This window comes from Strongylocentrotus purpuratus, unplaced genomic scaffold (genome assembly GCF_000002235.5).
Source record: "Strongylocentrotus purpuratus isolate Spur 01 unplaced genomic scaffold, Spur_5.0 spur5_scaffold_1, whole genome shotgun sequence".
NCBI classification, from domain to species: Eukaryota; Metazoa; Echinodermata; class Echinoidea; order Camarodonta; family Strongylocentrotidae; genus Strongylocentrotus; species Strongylocentrotus purpuratus.
The window spans coordinates 47,605,413-47,623,892 of record NW_022145594.1 but is presented as its reverse complement, the minus strand read 5'-3'; the positions used below and the strand labels follow the sequence as shown (position 1 = coordinate 47,623,892).

Here is an 18,480-nt window from a genome sequence, read left to right as displayed (position 1 = left end):
CCAACAGCAACACAAACACCTGGGAAGCTAGGAAGCATCCATAAATTTGAATACTTTAGTTGATAAAAGACTCCGCATGTGGACGTTCGTTGGAGCAGAAAGCAGTGGATTCTTAACAACACGAACCCATTCAACAGAATTTCGAAACGTAAATTAAATTTGGCGCGGTTGGAAAATGCATCTTTCTACCCTGCGACTTTAATGGTACGATCCAGTAATTTAAACAGTAAAATGGCTCTATTTAAAATTACTTATTAAATACAATCCAAAACTTCAGTGATATCAGAAAAAATATGTTAAATCTTACTAATAGTTAAAAAAAAGATGTATAAACATTGTGAAAGTGTCGCATTTTACAATATAAGACGCCGATTTAGCGAAGATGACGTCATTAGTGCGCTTGCATCAGGGAATTCAAGGTCAAAAGGTCAATTCAGACACTGATAAGTTATTGGTCGAGCCTTTTTGTTTCCTTTATTCCGACAAAATTATACAATCAATCAAAACAAGTTTAATACCAAAAGAAAGCTAACGATTAGTATTTTCATTAACCGCTTGCCCCAAAGTCGCTTGACCACAGTGAAACGAGTGAGAGCTTGCGAGAGCGGCCAAAGTGCGATTGAAACTCGTTATTTGCTCTTCTCCAACGCAAAAAGACACGACATTATGCCGGGTAAATGTATTTTTTCCGACGAAAGTAAAAACAATTTGCATATGGTATTTTTATATTATACTTTATGAAATGTTACCCGAGTGACTTCCGGGCGCCCCAATGCTGGAAAGAAACGCACATTTTAGAAAACTTCACTTTTTCATGGAAAAATGCTTATTTGTTCTATGCACGCAAGTCAGATTGAGCGGATGATACAACGTTTCCATATGAGGGGTGAGAAGACATGAGCCCCTCAAAACTGGCGTACTGATGGGGGGGGGGGTTCTAATTAGATAACAGTGATTTACAAATGTTGCTGAAATTACATGATTTTCAGGTCTTTTGGGGCAATTTTGTGTAAATCATACCTTTTTATGCATTTGTTGGAAAATAGGAAATTTCCAAATTTACAGTCGGGCGAAAAAAAATGCTTATTAAGAAGCCTTCATGTCAGAGCCTGCAGAACAGCGGAGCTCGGGGGCTCAGCCCCCCCCCCCCCCGCCTCCATTTTTTTGAAAAAGTATGTCATCTGACCGTAATTAAATGCCTTAAACCCCTGAGCCAGCCAGGGCTTCGCCCCCTTAACCCCACCAAAGGCCCCCTGGATGCTCATTTGACCGTAATTAAAGTTGATACTCTAAGACAATCCCAAATACTGAGATAATAATTACATAAATAGAAAGCTTTTAACCCCCATAATAACACCAAATGGTGTCCACCCGACAAAACAAGTTTAGAATAATGAATTTATTCGAGTAAACTCTACCAAAATATCTAAGTCTGAAACCCGGAAGTGCACGTAGAGTCGGGCCTCTATCCGTGACGTCACAAACGGGACTCATGGGCTCAGTGAGAGTGAATGGCAGTGATATCCCTACGTAAATACTATCCTGTCAGAGCTTAGATTTGTTGTTGTTAAGGATCTTTGATGGATTTTCTGTTTTCATTTGAATGAAGAATAACGAAGCAATTACATTTTCCAGTCGCTGATTTCTTTTTATATCCTCATATTCATCTATTTGGTAGAGATTTAAGACGAGTTTACTGCTTAGGAATTAAAGTTAAATCGTGCATGTATGAATATAGGCGGATGCATTATATATTGTCATCAGATAAGGTACAGGAGCAGTTTTGTAAAACGAATAGGTCTAGAACTATGATAGTACTTATCATAGATGTGTGTGACTGCCTCAAAAAAGGATACAGTACCAGTTAAACATTTTATGTTGTAAAATATCAAACTTGAACGAGATCATGCAAGCGCGCTTCCTCTATAATATTTTGGCGAGTGATGCGGCTCTTGCATGAACGTTCGTGAAGCGAGCAGAATCGGGAGGTATGACCAATTAAGCCGCTGCTCTAGGCGCTGCTTGCTTGTGATGGAACGTACGTGCGCTAGTTATATGTTTATCGGCAATTGCAAGAGAATGAAAGCGACGTTGCCAGCTAAGAAAAACAACTAACAAAGACTTGCTCCTGACTACCGGTGTCAGAATTGGTAGATGAAGGATCTTCAGGGCCAAGGAAGGCGAAAAACATGGGAAAAAGGAAGAAGAAACCATCGGGAGATCGCTGTATGGTAATGAACTGTGCATGGGTAGACAGCTACTGTTCACTCCGTGCCTGGGCCGATTTCAACACCAAAACAAAAATTACATGGTGAAAATATCGACTAATAGCACATCGTTGGCATGTATATGTCATAATTTTTAAAAGGGGAATTGATATTAATACTCTGAAGTACTAGGGGAAGGTAAAGAATTGTACATAGAATTATGATTTATTAGACTTTTCAGCCTTTGAAACAAAAATATGCAGAAAATCGTATCACTCTGCACATGTTTGCTATGGAACAACCGGGTACGTGAATATACTCTTTCCCGGACGTGAGGTCATAAATAGTAGACCAGCGCCGTGACTGATTTTCTATGCAAAGAGAGGCGGATATTTTCGACATTTCAATTGAGGATTTCGAGTAGACAGAATTTTTTTGTGATATACTAAGTAATTTAAAAACAAAAACATAACATATACATGCCGTAGGTAACAAATTAAGGGACATTTATTTGCTTAGTGTATCAACTTTAAATACCTAAAACTTCTGAGCTTCCGGAACTCTGCCCCCTGGACCCCATGAAGGGCCCTAAGGCGAGCCCCTGAATGCTCATCTGACCGTTATTAAATACCTAAAACCTCTGAGCTTCCGGGGGCTCTGCTCCCTTGACCTAACGCCAATTTACGCGCACAACTAAATTCTCCCTTTCACTTTCAAAACAGGGCGGGCCGTGTGATAATGAAAGTAAATCCTTATTCTCATACATCCAATCAACATGTTCATGATAATCTAAATTGGTAGTTTCTAGTCTGCCATTATAAAAAGCATGTATGTACTATGATTTTTAAGATATTAAATATGTCAAATAACATCAAATATCGCACGTATAATTATTTATTTCGCTCGTCCCGAAATCTAGATCTCCCTTAATAATAATTATTGCAAAAGAACATTGACTTCTAAGGGGGCCACACAATGTAACCAACTACCAGAATACATCCGAAATGTAACTCATTAAGATCCTTCCATACCCTAATAACTGATTATATTTCTTAACACACTTCCTTAAACTCAAATGACTTTTGCATAAATGTGTGTGTGCGTGGGTGCGCGCGCGCGTGTGTGTGTGTGTGGGTGTGTGTGTGTGGGGTGTGTGTGCGTGTGTGTGTGCTCTCGCGACGGGTGTAAATCGGGGACAATCGTGCGTAACACACCTTCCAATCGGGGATATTTGGTAAATCGGGGATATCCCCGATTTCCAAATCGTTTGAAATGCTTTTAGAAACGCTTAAAAATAATTAAATAATACTGCCATCTCTTGTTCTGGTCTTTTGGAAAAAGTCCCCCATTTCTATTTCTGATACGCATTGCCTTAACACTTTTGTGTAAGGGTACCTTTGCTAAAAAAATTACGCACATATTTGATATCCCCGATTACGTGGTAAAGTTCTCGCACATGTTTGATATCCCCGATTACGTGGTAAAGTTCTCGCACATGTTTGATATCCCCGATTACGTGGTAAAGTTCTCGCACATGTTTGATATCCCCGATTACGTGGTAAAGTTCTCGCACATGTTTGATATCCCCGATTACGTGGTAAAGTTCTCGCACATATGTTTGATATCCCCGATTACACGGTAAAGTCCTCGCACATCTTTGATATCCCTGATTACGTGGTAAAGTTCTCGCACATGTTTGATATCCCCGATTACTTGGTAAAGTTCTCACACATGTTTAATATCCCCGATTACACGGTAAAGTTCTCACACATGTTTAATATCCCAGATTACACGGTAAAGTTCTCGCACATAATATATCCCCGTTTCCACCGTAAAATCTTCACACAATATTTTGATATCCCCAATTTTACGGGGAAATACTCTGCAACTTAAGGTTCATTGAACAAAACCAGTGCGGCACTACATGGGAGGGGCAGGGTGCGACCGTCCCTTTTATGTGCTCAAAAATATAAAATAAAAAAACTACAGAAGAGAAAAAAAGAAAAAGATGAGGGAGAAGGAAGAAGAGTATGAGAAAAGAGAGGACTGGGTCATACAACCACTGGCGTACTGGTGGGGGGGGGGGGGGGGCCTTGGGGGGGGGGGGCGCCAGCCCCCCAAATAAAATTGAACCATGACTTATTTTCACAAGTAATGTATAAATGTTCGTGATATCACATGATTTTCAACAAAATGCTAATTTCTCCATTATTTCTTGCAAACTGACCTATTCCCAAATAGCCAGGAAGAGCATATGTTTTTTTATAGTCACTAAGGGCATTATAGTGGCCACGAACAGTAACACTAATTCCTTTCCAGAAGCTACTGTGCAAAGCACTGTCGGGAGATAACATGCTACCCACCACTCGGGCTGAGAATGGACAGATTTGCGAACGAGCGTTCCATACTTACATCATGTAACACTGCACATATACCGTTAAGGGGCCCATTGGGGGAAATTGAATTCAGACAAGATTAAGAGTAGAGAACGGTACAACGAATCGTCTTCTTTCTCTAATAATTAAATGAAACGGCAAAGCTTCCGCGCTTAGCGGGAGGGGCAACTAATTTCAGACTAGGATTAAGAGTCGAGAACGGTACAACGAATCGTCTTAATCTTTCTCTAATAATTAATGAAACGCGAAAATGATTTCAGACATAGGATTAAGAGTAATAATTAAATGAAACGAAAAAGCTTCCGCGCTTCGCCTGGGAGGGGGGGGGGGGGGACTGAATTCAGACAAAGACACAATAAAACGATTCGTCTTCTTTCTCTAATAATTTAATGAAACTTGAAAGCTTCCGCGCGTTTCGCGCGGGAAGGGCGAAAATGAATTCAGATAAGGACTAATAGTAATAATTTATTGAAACGTCAAAGCTTCCGCGCTTTGCGCGAAGGGGGGGGGGGACGGAATTCAGACAAGGATTAAGAGTCGAGAATGGTTCAACAGTAGGCTAAAATGAATCGTCTTCTTTCTCTATGAATTGAATGAAACGCGAAACTGATTTCAGACATAGGATTAAGAGTAATAATTGAATGAAACGAAATAGCTTCCGCGCTTCGCGTGGGAGGGGGGGGGGGGGGAACTGAATTCAAACAAAGACACAATAAAACGATTCGTCTTCTTTCTCTATAATTTAATGAAACTTGAAAGCTTCCGCGTGTTTCGCGCGGGATGGGCGAAAATGAATTCAGACAAGGACTAATAGTAATAATTTATTGAAACGTCAAAGCTTCCACATTTCGCGCGGGCGGGGGAGGGGGACTGAATTCAGACAAGGATTAAGAGTCGAGACCGGTATAATGAATCGTAATATTTCTATAATAATTAAATGAAACGTCATAGCTTCCGCGCTTCGCGCGGGAGGGGCGAAACAAGAATTAAGAATCGAGAACGGTACAACGGATCGTCTTCTTTCTCTAATAGTTTAATGAAGTGTCAAGGCTTCCGCGCCTTGCGCGGGAGGGGGGCAAACTTAATTTAGACAAGAACACGATACAACGAATCGTCTTCTTTCTCTAATAATTTAATGACACATGAAAGCTTCAGCGCTTCACGCGGGATGAGCGAAAATGAATTCAGACAAGGATTAAGAGTAATAATGTATTGAAACGTCAAAGCTTCCGCGCTTAGCGCGGGAAGGGGGAACTGAATTCAGACAAGGATTAAGAGTCGGGACCGGTACAATGAATCGTCTTCTTTCTCTAATAATTAAATGAAACGTCTTAGCTTCCGCGCTTTGCGCGGGAGGGGCGAAACAAGCTTTAAGAGTCAAGAACAGTACAACGGATCGTCTTCTTTTTCTAATAATTTAATGAAGTGTCAAAGCTTCCGCGCTTCGCCGGGAGGGAGAAAAACTGAAAAATAACTTAGTTCCTGGCTCCGGGTTTATAGGGTTAAATTTGTAGACATTTGGACATTGGCATTTTTATATTTGTCGGTAATAATATTGGTGGCTCGTTTTGTCGGTAATCGGCGGCCTCTAAACCCTCCCCCCCCCCACCTCCCCCACTGAAAAAGATCTAGCGACGCCCCTGATGACGACACAGTTTATACACTCGAGATAATTTTTGCAAGTACAACTGGTGAAGTACCGGACCACCGTCTTTGTGCATTGTGCGGCATCAAAGCATAATTTATTCAACGTCTCATGACGTGACAGATCACTTTTCTCTAACTTCCAATCAGAAGGCCTCTTTTTTTCCATGAAGGGCCGGTGGACATTAATGCGCCAAATGGGGTTCTCCGAATTGCAAAAGACCCCTATACTCTTTGAAGGGGTAGGAGAAAGCAATCTTACGTCATATTACTCCAGGAAGTGCCTGAAAATGCGTCTAATTTGGTTCTACACTGTCGCTCATAAAGTTGGAATATTTTTTTCTTATTCAAATTTATGGAATTATTTTAAAAATAATTTTAAAATAATAGATCTAGATAATAGTATACATTCTCAGACTTTATTGAAAAATAATTTGCCAATGTGTTTTTTGCGTGCATGTGTATGCTACTATGCTTATCAACTAGGGGACCTATGCCCTTAAGTCATAAATGACAGTAATGAGGATTAATGCCACACAAAAGGGCACTAATATAGCACATCGACACGGTTTTGATCCTGGGGCCTCACAGTTACGAGGCTATTGCTTTGTCACTGAACCATGACTGTACGCAGCGGGGGCTAGGGTAGGGGCCAGTTTCCATAAATTAAAAACAACAGAAAATGCAATGCATTTTCAATAATTTATTGCATTTAACCCCGGTGCCTAACATAAAAAAAAATTCTGTGTGCCCATGCCTTGAGCCATAATGCATGGCCGTCCAGAGGATTTTTTTATGTTGGCTGAAGCAAGTGATCCGTGTTGAAATAATATAAATGAAATGTAATAAATGACTATAGTTATCATTTCATGGGCCTGTCTGTCTATTAACAAAGGCTACCTCACATGCTTAGGTTTAACCATTATTTACATGTAAGGAGTCGAACTACTGACATCCATTATTGACAACATTCATCTCGGGATGAATGAATGCAAAGGCGAAACTCCTTTTGGTTTGATATCTTTGTGTAGGAAACTGCATGTACAAAATTCCTAGGTAATTTAAAAGGAAACAGAATGCATGTTCAAACAATACTTTAAGTACGGATTTGAATTATGGAACAAAATACAGGCAAAAGTATAAAGATTATGAACAATAGCTGTTTCTTAATAATTGTTAGACATCTTTAAATCAAGGAGCGTTCGGAAATAGGCCCATGGTGTTTTGTTCGTTAAATTATTACTTGTTAGTGTTAAGTTAGGAGTGTTACAGAAACAAATTGTTGTTTTTCTTGAGAAAGAGTTATATCTCGTTCATTGAATTTAGGGATTTCAGTTATATTTGTTTTAAATATGCCTCCAGATTGTCTTCAGATTGTCCGTCCTTCCATACCTCCGTCCATCTGTCTAGCAACTGACCTGTAACACACTATCTTACAAACTGATGGAAGGATTCCATTAAATCAGGGAGGTGTCTCACCTCCCTGATTAAATCTATTAACTTACATGTAGGTGTAGTATGTAGAGTTATGCATGTATATCTAGAATACATTGTGAACACCGTCAAAGAAGATGAATGGATTATCGTCAACCCTGATTTGAGAAGCGACCTATATGGCATGCTCTGGGATTATAAGTCATATGGCATAAATGTTTCTTATTTTTTGGTAGTATGTTGTTTTGTAGTATGTTGTTGTAACAACCACAGCAACACTTTGAATTTGAATTCTTAACATGAGATTGTATTAAGTGTCTTTGAAAAAAGCAATACAAATAAATGTTTCAATCAAATTCACCTGTTGAATAATTCACTAATTTTGTACTTTTCATTTGTATAAAATCTTAATAGAAAGTCTGCAGAAGTGGGTGCAATAATTGTTTCGTACGTCATTTTTTTTTGGGGGGGGGGGGATGCGCAAGACTGAAGGGTTAGTTTGTAATGAAGGTGTTAAGGCTTCAATGTTTCTTTATTTTTCCACATAATACACATAAACAAATTAGCATGTAATACATATACAGGTTGAATAACAAAATATTAAACATATTTGGGGTAAGAGATGAATAGATTTGACAAATAATTATACAAATAATTTATGTACAATTTTTACAGTGGTGAAAAAACAAGTGGAGGAATCTAATAAAAAAGCGTAGCTTGTATTTTATAGACCCCCTTTAATTAAAAAAAAAGTTATGAATGCTCTGTGATACAAATAAATAGAAAAAAAAATATGCTTACATTATTTTACCCCCCCCCCCCCCCCCCCCAACGCTACAAAACAAAAGAGGATGTAGCTGACTTGTTATATTGCTGTATGTAAATTAATAACAAGTGATGACTTTACTAGCAGAAGAGAAAGAGAGAGAGAGAGAGAGATGGAAGGGATGAAGTATGGACGATTAAGGATGAAGATGATGAAGATGTGGAATGAAAGATGAGTGGGTGGAGGTTTGGATGCTGTGGCTGAGTGTTCAACCGTTTAATATTATCCTCATCACCCTTTTCATCATGATCATATAATGTTTCCCTAACGTGTAGCATGCATGGTTTTACCCAAGGTCCTGCTATTCTACCAGAATTTACATGATTGAAACACTATGTTTATCAACTCAGCCAAATTTCTATCGCTATTAATAAACATTTAAATCATTACATGGTGTAGGGTGGCCTATACGGGTAAGGTACGGCGCGGCGGGGCTCTAATTTGCAGAGAACAACAAACACATCTTCACTCCATGCTTGCATGTGGGGATCTGCCTGGGATTATGCATGCTTGCAACCTCATGGGTTTATTTGCATATATCTACATAGATTTACATGTACATTGTATGGCAACTGTAACTAATAAATATTCAAATAACAGAGCATACATGAATATCCATAGATTTCCGTGCATATCAATGAGCTGCTATGAATATTCAATACATTCATACTGTAAAGAACAATAAACCAAAGGATGAACATGAAAGGATAAACGTGGAAGGAGTAATAAAAGAGACTAAAATTTGGGAGAGTGAATATAGCACAAGAGCATGTAGAGGGAATGGTGACGGTGATTAAATGTGATGGAAAGAGCAAAATGGAGTTTGATGATAGAAGAATGCAAATAGACATATGGGAAGATAGGATGCTTTCATACATGCTACAGTACAATGTCCTGTTCAAAATATAGCTCTACAATGGGAAACCAAAATTAATTCGAAACTACAATAAGGTGTATTCTTTACAATTTTGATGACAAGTATACAGGATCGAGGCAAACATGCCTTGCAATTTCCTCTTAACTCATGGGGATACTGGATAGTATACGGTGGACCGCTCTGGTCGGCCTGGGTCATGCGCGGATCCAGGGGGGCTGAGGGAGCTTTCCCCCCCCCCCCCCCCCCCCGCCCAAAAGAGAGAGAGAGAGTGAAGGAAAAGAAGGGAAAGGAAAAGACGACAGAAAGGGAAGGAAAGAAGAGGAAGAAGAAGAAAAGAAAAGAGGGGGAAGATCAGTTGCGATTTTTTTTCCCCGCCAACAAGGTGCGCTGGTGCGGATCGGGGGGGGGGGGGAGTGGTCATTACCCCTCCCCCCCCCCCCTCGCCACTAACAAAAAAGAGAGAAAAGGAAAGGAAAGGAAAGGGAAGTGAAAAAAGAAAAAAAAAGAGAGAAAAAAGTGATAGAAAACAGAGGAAGAAGACAGGCCCGGAAGAAGAAAGGGAATAGGGAGAAAGTTGAGTTGCGATATATATTTTTTTTTAAGGAAATGTTGTTGCATATTTCTTATACCGTATTATAGAATTTATACATTGAATGTATCAAACATTTAGATGATCATGAATGATTCTGTTAACTATTAATGACGGTTATGACCTGTTCATGACACTGTTAATAAATATCATGAATGAATCAAAATAACGTTTAGATACTGTTAATAAAAGGGCTCCCTATTTTCAACAGAGAGGGGAAATTCAAATTCTAGCATCTCTTCAAAATATCCATGTTACCAATAAACTTTAGCATGGATATTAGTTTTTTGCAGGCAGAAAGAAACGCAAAAATGATCATGCATTGGTATGTTAGTGTATCATTAGAATTATTCATATTGTTTTATTACATCTCGTTAAATATTATGCATTCAAGCTTTTGGAACTTTTTTTGTATTTGTATGAAAGAAAGCGTTTGGAACTTATAATGCACATGATGTAATTTTGGTAACCCGACACATGCTCCGCCTACAATTGCTCCGCATGAAGCGACATTTGCTCCGGTGACATTTGCTCCGACGACATTTGCTCCGCCCAAAAAGTGCCCCGTAAAATACAAATGCTACTACGACAATTATTGCTCCCCCAAAAGTACCCCGTTGAAGACAAATGCTCCGCCGACTATCAGGAGTGCCCCGTAAAAGACAAATGCTCCGACAATAAAATTGCTCTCTGATCCAAATGTGCCTCGTGGAAGACATGAATGCTCCTCTGGCAATTAGTACAATAAATTGCTCTGCCGTCATTTGTTTTGCCTAAAAAGTGCCTTACAGAAGACAAACGCTCAGCCGTTTATTGCTCTACTCCATAATGTTTAATTAAAAAAATCAAGTTATAGCTCCTTATGCAAGTTCTTCACCGAAAGACAATTACTCCGCTAAAAGTCTGTTTCATGTATTGCACATTAGCTGATTCAAAGCTCAAAACTCTCTCTCTCTCTCTTCTCTCTCTCTCTCTCTCTCTCTTGCTCCTCCTTTTCCTTTTTACACCCTTTTCTTGTCTTCCTAGCTCTTTTCTTTCCTCTCATGCTATTAGTCTTCTTTCATTTTCCTCACTTTTTCTCTTCTCCTCCACTCGAGTTCTATTTTTCTCATGAAATTGTAACATAATGTAGTACATGTAGTACATTCTTGTTTAGATTGGATTTTTCAATAATATCCAGTCCGTTCTCTAAAGATTTATTTTTCTTCATTTAAGTGTTTGTAGCTTTACTATGTATATATATATATATATATATATATATTAGTGAGTAAAGCACCCCGTCTCATTCGAGTACTTTGTTTTCAATGACTTTAAGGGATGAAGAACTAACATCAAACTGCAACAAAATGATTTGTGGAAATGGGAATAAGCAGTAAGGTTAAGAACTAAACCATGAAGATAATAAAATAACAGTGTTATTCATTTTTTTTTATTCTTACCTTTTCAAATAATAATTACAAAAAATGACATCATATATTCAACCAAAAAATCCATGATGCAAATATCTTATATCATAAGTTACCATCCTTTTCTGAAAGAACTGTTTTCACAGTTATCTTCATTATCTTTCAACCTAATTCTTTTACAAACTGTATAGGCCTAATTTCCATGATGCTAATATCATTTTCTACAGATACAACTAACCACCTTCTCTTGACTTGTAAGAAGGTTTCGATTTTTTGGAAGATTGTATCCAAATTAATTGATACTTTGTTTAATTTAAGATTTTTTTTGAACGAAAAATTCTTTTAATAGGTTATGAAATAGAGAAAAGAGAAATGAATCTTGTCAATCTTATTTTAAACTTTGCTCAGTTTATTATCCATAGAAACTATATTAGAGAATGTTTTGGAAGTGAAAAGCACAGGATACATGCTGTATATTTGATAAAAGAAGCCCCGCCGTTCCGCAGGCCATGACATGTAGGCCTCTAGATAAGCATATTTCTTGCCTGACTGTAAATTTAGGAATTTGTCATTTTCCAAAAAACGCATAAAAAAGTACAATTTACTAAAAAGTGAGGAAAAATCTCGGAAAATTATGTCAATTCAGCAACATTTGTAAATCAACGGTATCGAATTATAGAAATAAATCACTTTCGAATCATATTGGGGGGGGGGGTAACTGCCCCCATCAGTACGCCAGTGCCCCCCCCCCCCCGATCTACTCCTTGTTGGCGGGAAAAATCGCAACTGATCTCCCCTACCTTTCTTCTTTCTCTTTTTTTTTTCTTTCCCTTTCTCACCTCTTTCCCTTTCCCTTCCCTTCCTTCTCTCTCTTTTAGGTTTTCGGGGGGGGGGGGGAGGGGGAGGCAAGGGCCTTTCGGCTCCCCCCGATTCACACGTTGTTGGCTGGATTAATCGCAGCTGATCTCCCCTTCTTTTTACCCTTTTCTTTTCTTCTTCCTCTTTTTTCCTTCCCTTTATCTCCTCTTTTACTTTTTTCTTTCCCTTTCCTTCCTTCTCTCTTATTTGTTTTGATGGGGGGGGGGGTAACAGCATGGGAGGCAAGGCCTTTTCGGCCCCCTCCCGATCTCCTTCTTCCCCCTTTCTTTTTTCTTCCTCTTCTTTTTTCCCCTTTTTCTCCTCTTTCCCTTTCCCTTCTTTTCCTTCTCTCTCTCTCTTTTTTTTGCGGGGGGGGGGGGCAAGGCCCGCTCGGCCCCCTCCCCTGGATCCGCGACTGCTTGCGCTGCATGCAGAAACGAGTAGTAGTATATGGGACCAAACTCAATTAATTCTGGCATGAATGTTCAGCCCGAAAACTTCAGCTATTTCTTGTCAGTACTAATATAAATTATAAAGGCCTTTGACGAGCAACACCTTTCAGGGAACCTTTTAAAAAGTTACAACATTCTTCCTAACTGAGAAGGGAAAAAATACGAAAACACACACAAAAAATACTTTTCCCAGGACTTAAGGTTGTCTTTAACCAGTTTGTGGATATGCATAATCATGCAAGTACAAAGTAGGCCTATTATGCGTCATTCAGAATTGTCTCAAAAACTAGGCAACACACAAAAAGAACAGACATCCGAGATATTGATCAAAGACTCTTTTAAAAACCAAACTCGAAAACAATAGGATTGAGCACCATACAATTATTAACATATCAAAGAATCTATGCTGATATTGCAAAATATGTATAAAAAGGATTGGAAACCATTCTCTTACTCCTGCTAACCGAACAATAGTCAAAACACTCTCAAATGGTGATGCAACAGGCAGCATTATAACATAAAAACAATCCTACTTATCAATTGTTGGATGTTAAATATCCTTAATAACAATACAAATCTAGAAAGCAATTACAGCTTAAACAGGAAACGTATGATACATGTGTCAAACTGCTCTGAAATAGAAAGATTGAAAAATAAGCTTTACAAATAAATAGGCACCGTTGAACGGGGTGGATGAGAAAACAAATTGGAAAGATGTTTTGGGTAATTTGTTTACAAAGTAAGAATGCATACCCATTTCATTTTTCTTGATTATTCCCCACATATTTCCAGCTTCCTGGCTTTGACTATCATGGTGTGAATCATCAATCAAGTAATATCTCCTTCCGGAGGGAATGTGTCATTACTTTAATGTTCTGAAACATGTCTAAATTTTCTTTCTGTTGACCTTCTAGATAATGATCTGATTTACATGAAGGCCTCACAAATATGGTGTTTCATAACATTCCTAAGGAAGAAAATGATTGCATTTTGAAAGTGTTATAATTTGTTTCCCTTTAAAGAATCTTATTTCTGTTATTTTTGTTTAAAAAAACCGAGGTGAATTGGATCAGGCAAGCATGCAATTATGAATTATACAAAAGAGCTTACATGCAAAAGGCCCTAAATCCATTAAAAAAAAAATCATTTTGAATTTTTTTACACTGCTAAATAGACTTGCACCATGTGTATCAAACTGACTATTCAATCCAAAAAAAGTTTCAGGAAGTTTGGACAAAATATATATGAAATTAATGTTCTTTCAAAAGGCCCTAATTCTCCAAGTTGTGTTTAGTATTGGATAGAGTTCACAGCTGTTTGGGTGTTTGGGGTGGTGGTGGGGGGAGGGCTCGGGGCAAGGTGGGCAGGGATAAAATTAACCAAAGAAGGGGGTAGATGGTGGATTACCCTAAAGGGGGCAAGGAGCTCAAAAATCCACAGGAGGGGTACAGTGCACGGGGCAGGGTGTACTATCCCGCAAAGAGGGGCAGAAGGTGACAAGTGGATTTACTCCAAAATAGCTAAAGTGGATTTAGGTCCTTTTGCAACAAAACTCTTCATATTTTGGGGGTATAACATACCTACAGCAAGGGATTATACAGCATCACATGCACTACTATAGTACAAATATACTGATATTGCAAATGGCTATATGGAGGTATTAAACAACTGGTTAGCCGGATAACATTACTGAACGGCATCTCCAGAACAGACATTTTCAGGCATCTTAAGAAAGCTTTTGAAATATCCGGCAAACAATATGTCATATCTTCTCTTAAAAAATCAATTCAAAGAGAGCATAGGCATGTTCCGAGTAAGAATATCCAGTCTACTCCTTGGAACTTAATACCGAGTCCGACATCTTTATTATCACGTACGACAATGACTGGTTTTCACGCATAAAATATTTAGGCTGATTCTATTGAAAATGGTTATTGATTGTATTAAAAATGGTTATTGGTTTACAGTATCTAGCCTTCTCAGATAAATAACTATTTGATATGATCGCCGAGGAATAATGAGCCCTATACGGCTCTTGCAAGAGCCGACGTATGCTGATAAGGATTCACAAAACTCAGTGTTTAGGGTGGGTTTCGAGGGAGTTAGCGTACATGACCATGATGACACCCACAGAAACCTTATTCATTACCGAACAAAACATGAAGAAGGAGCCCCTCGACACCATAGGTGTAAATATACATTTTCTTTCGGAATTTAGAAACTTTAGCCATTATGGCTTGTAATGCTTTGTATGGACTTAAAAATCTCAGAATGTTCTTCCGGCGGGAGTGAAAGCCTGGTGAAAGCCCTCCCCTTCCCACGTTCTAAACCAGATGTCGATGTTATGGTTCGATATGACAGGCGTGGGATATGATTTTGCGCCCCCCCCCCCCCCCCCAAACGAGACCAAGTGCCAGATACGCCACTGGTCACCATTACGTACCAATTTTGACTCGCATGATTTCAAATTTGCCACCCCCCCCCCCTTAAAATCCTGGATCCGCGCCTGGTCTGGGTTGCCTGTTTATGATTCATAGCGCATTATTAGGCTTGATACTTTTGATAATGATTTATAAATAAGCAAATACATGCATGTCTGCATTACGAATGTCTATTGTGATGTTGTCCTTGACAAATACAGCCTCTGTTAAAGACGTTACTCCACCACCAAATTTGGAACACCTCTCCACAATGAAGTATCGTGAATGTGGCACTCTGAGCGGCCGTTTTTTAAAAGTGTTTTTACCAATTTTAGTGTTCTTAAAAGTTCGCCATGTCGTTTGATCAAAGCGGTACTAGGCAAGCTTGCCTAGTAATTATTTCGTTTGATACATGCCTATGCATGTGTATGGCTACACATAAAGAAGAGCCGGGAAAATATGAACTTTGTTGATTTGACCTTTAATTATATTTGAGGTAGGCAAGATGTTGTAAATATAAATTATTCTTTTTTTTAACCTTCTTTTTTCTTCCATTTCCATCTTTCCTTATTTTATTTTTTTGTTTTAAACCTCCTTTCATCATTTTGTTATAACTTTCTTTATGTTATACAGTAGATTTACGGTTACAACATGTGGGAGCGGGGAGATTGGGGAGTCCTGGAAAGGACTGGTGATAATCTTTCTTGAGTGTGTGTTGTCCTGAAAAGGACTGTTGGTTATCTTTTTTGTTCCCGTAGTTCTAAAACAGATAACTTTAGCGCCGGAGGGGGGGGGGGGCTCGACGTTTCGAATAGGTTGATTATCCGTCGTCAGATGTCTTTATGTTATTCTTTATTTGTTGTATCCCCAGGGTTTGTATCTATCTTTCCGGTTCTCATTTTTCATATATTTCTTTATATGTTTCTCTCTCAATCTCTGTGATGGGCGAAAATGATCATTGCATCGACTAATGTTTATCCGAATACCTTCTCCGTCTAGCGTTCACATCAACAGTTTCTCCGGAATTATCTTTGTACAGTCCAGAGTTGGAGGAGTTCTCCGAATAAGTTTTCTGCCTTTCTCCCGATAAAGTTTCTCCATCCCCTTTCAAAACAAGAATTTCTCCGGGAAATAACTGTTGATTTGAAAGGTATATCATTCTCTCTTCTACTTTTGTTTTCTCCCCCCCCCCCCCCCTCTCTCTCTCTCTCTCTCTCTACCGCTTTCTATTCACATATCCTTCGAACTTCTTCTCCCGCTTTCTCTCTATCCCTCTATTTCCCTCCTTTTTTTTTTTATCTCCCTCTATACGATTTCGTAATGAAATGGTTTAAATTGTGTTTATTTCATTGTACTCTATATTGCTGTTGGTAACGAAATCAATGAAACAAATTGAATCCACATGGTACCAATTTGATTGCTACTGTTTCATAACTTTCTCTATTAGTCATCTGATTGTCCTCGAACTTTTTTTTATTGGTCGTTGGTAAGTTTCTAAGAAATACCTGCTTTTATTAAAAATCAGAATATATTCTTAGGCCAGAGATGAACTTTAATTCAGTAGGACCTTAAGATATGGTCGTTTCTTACTCCTTGATGATAATTTATGATGACGATGATGATGTATAATGATAGTGAATGAATAGCATGTACATTGCAACCTGTAGCATTCCATTGCAAAGCACATCAATGTTCTCTTCTATACGTAAAAGAAAATTAACTAGTACTTGCTAAAAACAATAACAAGTGAGACTTTAGACACACTGAATTGTATGTCTCAGTACTCCAGTATAAGTATAGGTGTAGTCTGTAATGAGAAGACTATGAATCTGGACTGGGCATGTCGAGATATCCCAGTAACGTACTAGGCTGTGATGAACCACTGTCTGTCACCCCATTGACCCTACTGGTATAATTCCTTTATCAGTGGTCAGTGCTCTATTTATCTCCTTATCAGATCATGGTAGAACCAGGAAAAGTGGCGAACTGGTGAGCTGAGCTCAAATGAGATGGTCTCCTAATGAGTTCAAATGTGAAATTCTTTCCTAATGCCTATATCATTTCCTTATAGGTAAAGAACAGTTTTGGAAACGCCCCTCTCTCAAAAATGAAATGGAAGCTCTCATTATATACCAGTCATGTGAAAGAATATGTTTTGAATAATACGTGATGATACAAATTTTGCCGGGAAACCGCCTACTAATTGATATATTTGGTAAATTATTATATCTATTGGGACCAAATAGATATCGCGCACTGGTCGCGTAGTCCCATATACATCTTTCTGTGTTCAGTGCTTGTAACTTTACCAAGACTGGGCCACATTTCTTATCATGTTGATGATTCCAGAACCTTGCAGTACACACCAATACTTATATGCTAGATGATCAACCTTTTCTGATCGATTTCACAACGTTTCTTTCACAATGCAATCGCATGACCAGAACTGGTCTTTATCTTTAACGTCCACATGACTGACGCACCTGTGTATTCCCCAGTTGGAATAGTCTATATCTCCAAGTCCAAACGTTTTCTCAATTTAATAATGAAACGCTAACGCAACCGACATGCTATGCCTGCGTATTCATGTGATCCCCAGTTCGAATGTGAAATTTTCTCTTAGTCCATTTATACACATTATGTCCTCTATTTATAAGTAACATGTTCACACGATCGATACACCTGTGTATTCTTTGGAGCCCCAGTTGGAATGTGAAATTCTCTCCTAGTCCATGCATACACATTTCCCCTATTTATCGGTAAAACGTTCACACGACCGACACACCTGTGTATTCTTTGTGGCCCCAATTGGGATGTATAGTACTCTCTTCAAAATAAATCCCCTTATCAAACTTTCGGTTCACTTTATGAATGGAGGCAATAAATGAAGTATAAATAACAACGAGTCATTGTTGTCAGGGCGTTTATTATAATGTCCCCATTTTACGGTATAAAACACCTGTCCCCGATTTCCACCCAATGTAAGTATGCGTGTGTGTGTGTGTGTGTGCGTGTGTGTGTGTGTGCGTGCGTGCGCGCGTATGACGTTATTTTAGAATTTTGTTACTTTGGTATTATTAAAAGCTTTTATTTATGTTTTGTTTATATTATGCTTTATGTCGCTTTTATTTTAATATTGTAGTGTAAGGACCCCAAGGAAGAACGGTAGTATTCTATAAACATTGCTGAATTGGGCTTTCCACCGATTTTTGTTTGTCTATGTACATGTATTAATATTTCATTTTGTATATTTTACTATGTATAATATTTGTATCTGATTTCGGAAATATAAACAACAACAACAACAAGCATGTGCAATGCATTAATGCAGATAGTAGTTGCCTACATTACTGTATTACCTATGTCTATGT

The 18,480-nt window shown here is 38.6% G+C and overlaps 1 protein-coding gene across 1 annotated transcript in view; it reads left to right on the top strand.

Annotated features, from left to right (window-relative positions):
- Positions 1–18,480, top strand: part of LOC105437082 (deleted in malignant brain tumors 1 protein-like) — a 40,435-nt gene that overhangs the window by 9,791 nt on the left and 12,164 nt on the right. The window lies entirely within an intron of this gene.